We start from the raw sequence: 4,110 nt of genomic DNA on the forward strand, positions 1-4,110 counted from the left end.
CTGATGTAAAACACGACAGTTACTGTAGGCCTCCTTGTTTATGCCATATAATATTTTACCTGTAATGACCTTAAATGACCTTAAATAACCTATTTATGACAATCTGAAGCTGTCAAAAATTGTATGATATTATTTCTTGACCATAAAAACATATTTTTGGACATTAGAATTATAATTTGAAGTGGTTTAGAAGCAGAGATATAGATAAATATATGTTTTACATGGTGGCCATTTTAAAATCCAAGATGGCAACCGCTTTTATAAGATATTAGCATTATTCTATTAAGTAATACATGCATTGGTTGCTAAATATTATAAACCTTAGTGGCGATCTAAAAAATTACAAGTTTACTCATAAATATGACATATTATGATGATATTGCAATTTTGTTCTCATATTTTTATCTATTTTGTCGACCATTTTGAATAAAACGCATTTCCACATATCTACCTGGATTTTTCTAGACATTTAATATGTTCAAATAGGGACCTTATCGAAATGCACTGTGGTGAAATAAATTCTGTTGCAATTTTTTCAACCTTTCACACAATTTTACGCTAACTTTCTTGTACTAATATACAATGTATTATATCTAACCATAACCATAATTAACCAAAATATGAACGTGCTGCAATAATAGCCTGCCATGGAGAGAGTTGATCTTTTGTGGGTATCACCAAATGAATACACAGTAAATCGATTTTTTCATGGTGTATATTTCACCGCCAAAACAAAATGTAATTTTACATTACAAAATATTGACATGAAAAAACAAATTTAATAAATTGTTTTCAAAGTTACATACCTTTATTTACACATACTCAAATGACTATTGGTCACAGTTAAAACCTTTTTTTAATGGTCTATATATATTTTACCACAAAAACAAAATGCAATATTGAAATGAAAAACAAGCATATTTCTTAATCTTTTTTTTTTTTAATTACATGCTTATTTTCACAGATACCTGAGAGGACTGAAAGTCCCCTCTGGAAGTGGGAGAGTTCCACTCTCAGCTCCTTATGAGAGTTTGCGCTGGCTGACTGGATTTATTAAGCACAGAAAACTGTATAAAATGATGGTGAGTGTTAATTATTCTGACCACAATACATAACTATATCATTTTGCCATGGTACTGACCCTTCCTTTGAATTGACGTCCTGACGGAGGTGGTCTCTAAAGTTTTTTTGCATCAAACATATAGTTATTGCATCGATCCCTTGCTAATGGTCTAATGCCTGTGTCACCATTCACTAGTTCTCGCCATTCTCCTTCTTTCATACCCGACCCATCGTAGCAATCAACAAACCCTTGTGGCGAATATCTTGCATTATCTGCTTTTACTATGTTATCTACTGTTGGGACTTCTGCCTTAATTTGGAGAGGAAAATCCTCCATCTCGCTGCTAATATGCAAAAGGCATTTTCAATTGTTCTTCGAGATCTTGATAGTCTATAATTGAATATCCTGGAGTTCACTGTCAAGTCTTTTATAAGTCCTAATTTTATGTTTGGATATTACTTATTTTATATAATAAATACTGGTACTAATTTTGTAGATACGCAAGATGAAAAACACGATTATGAAACCCTTAAGGCAGACCACACTATCAAACATATTTTTGACAGCCCCCCCCCCCCTTGGTTTATTAGATATGAGCCATTTCTTAATTTCTATCAAATCATCATTAATTGTTGCAGTTAAATTATCAACATTTTTATCTACATAATATATACAGGTGTCATCGGCATACATTGAAACTGTGGATTTATCGACAGTTCTAGGGAAATCATTCATATACAGGAGGAATAGCAAGGGTCCTAATATAGACCCCTGAGGGATATCATTAGATTTCTATTTGATTATATACTTGAACTAATGAATTGTTTAATCCGGTGTTTTTTTTTAATTCAGTAGGCATTACGCTGAAGAAGAGAGCAGGCGCTCAAGAAATATTCGTTATTTAATAAATTGTTTATATATCATGGAAAAACGTCAACCGCCTATGTTATTATTGCTTGTCTCCACCATTCTAATATATGTTCATCAGGATAGACGTGCACCCTTCAATTCGATGAATCACAACTATATATAAATAAATAAATAAATATATATATATATAATTTGCAAACATTATGTTTGATGCAACACCAACTTCACTTTCTGAAACTGCAGAAGATACAATTCCAGCTGCAGATATCAGTCCAGTTGCATCAACTCCAACCACAAGTCGTACACATGTAGAAGTTTTTGAGTGTATACAACAATAATCCATTATGTATTTATTAATGTTAATGAATTGGTGCATATATAAATAGCTTCTGTACACGAAAAATACTGTTTAACAATATTAAGGAATGAATAAGTGTCCATTGCAAAACATACATTGAATATAAAGTGGTGCAAGGTAACATTAATATTAATATTAATACAACTTCAATACATTTTAAAGTGTTTTTTATTTTTTTTAATTACTCATTTTCCCCTTAAAGTAAAAGAGCAATTGGTAGGTAAGAATAAAATATTTTCGCTTTAATACAGGTAGCCTTAGGAATTAGACAACTGTAATGTAGCAATATGTTTAATATCCTAAGTAATTGATATTTCAGTGCCAAAGAAAACTGTTGGAACTTTGGAGGTAAGGAAGTTTTTTATGTAAACTTTATTTCTGCATTTTCAATGTTTTTCTTTTTGACGTCTAGAAATTTTTTTTTGTTTATACCATGTATGTATTTGAATTAATGCAATAGTTCAGTTTAGGAGGGTTTAAAGGTGTTATTTTTATGTCAACTGCTATTGAACGTCATACTCAAAATGCTTAATAGGCCCAGTACCAGTACCAGTATTTTCATTAATCAAATGGAGACTTTTAATTTTGAGTGTACAGTGGATCCAACTTCATGTGAAATAGTGAACTACGGTGCATATATTTCAAATGATGAGGCAAGTAAACATCCAAAAGCAACCAAAAAGTAAATACAGTATATTTCTTTAACTTTTAACAGATCCCTTAGGTTTAAAATTGTAATATTTAAAAGTATTAATATAATATAGTTTAATGTCATGGCTACTATGCCGATAAAGAACCACTCATCATATACACGATACAGCAAATTGCGCACTATATTTCATTGCAACGTTCCATGTACTGTATATACTTTTTACTGAACAGATAAACAAGGGCTTTTTATTGATTTAAATATACCTTTAAATAAATTCTAATAGTTTTATATTATTCTTCATTTCAGAATTCAATAAAAAAAAAACAGAAAAGTTCACCACGTAAAGTAAGTCCTGTATATTTACTTTAATTTGTTTTCATTTTTTACAATCACTGCAATAAACATTGAACAATAATAATTTTTCTGGTCTATTATTTTACTTACAGCTTTTTTGTTTTGTTGAATTATTTTCCACCATAACCGCCAGAAACAAAAATCATTTCATTTTCTTTTTAATGTTTTATAATGATTTTTCTTATTAGGAGGAAGAAGGTCAATTGCTAAGATCAGCAATCCACAAGCTTTCGAGCACTGAAACTTCTAAAGAGGATGACTGTTCTTTATTTGGGAGCATGATTGCAGAAAATACATGTGTCTTGCCAAAAAATAAACGGAGTTTGACTCAGCTTCGGCTGCAAGCATGAATAATTTTGAAGATGTATTATTTTCCTGTAGGTAGTACAGTATTTTCTTTTTCAAAGTTTGTGATGTTTTTATAATGCATTGATACTACTTTATTATACTGTATAGCAACATTTTTATTTGTTCTCAATCCAAACTAATTTGACTGTTTGAACTACATGTGGGCCATGCTCATGACCCTATAACAAGAGAGTAGGCCTATCTGTATTGCTTCTCTTTACCCAATTACTACCACTTAACTGGTTTATGAAACCATTGACAAGATGAATGAAGTGCTACATCTCAAGTGACATTTATCAACTTTGTCATTTTTTTGGGTGTTTTTTGCAGGCAATGGTGGAAATGAAGGATGAGCTACAGTAATAATAATAATAAATAATAATAATAATAATAATAATAATAATAATAATAATAATAATAATAATAATAATAATAATAATATTAATGACATTGCAGCGTTCGAAA

General features: G+C 30.4%; 1 long non-coding RNA gene across 1 annotated transcript; it reads left to right on the top strand.

Annotated features, from left to right (window-relative positions):
* Positions 1 to 952: 952 nt before the first annotated feature.
* LOC117113784 lies at positions 953 to 4,103 on the top strand. Its single transcript, XR_004446251.1, has 5 exons — positions 953 to 1,082; positions 2,611 to 2,639; positions 3,250 to 3,288; positions 3,486 to 3,674; positions 3,976 to 4,103. It is a non-coding gene; the product is annotated as an uncharacterized LOC117113784 (long non-coding RNA).
* The last annotated feature ends 7 nt before the right edge of the window (positions 4,104 to 4,110 follow it).

The sequence above is a fragment of the Anneissia japonica genome, unplaced genomic scaffold (genome assembly GCF_011630105.1).
Source record: "Anneissia japonica isolate Jap-2015-1 unplaced genomic scaffold, ASM1163010v1 scaffold35225_len15083_cov97, whole genome shotgun sequence".
Lineage (NCBI taxonomy): Eukaryota > Metazoa > Echinodermata > Crinoidea > Comatulida > Comatulidae > Anneissia > Anneissia japonica.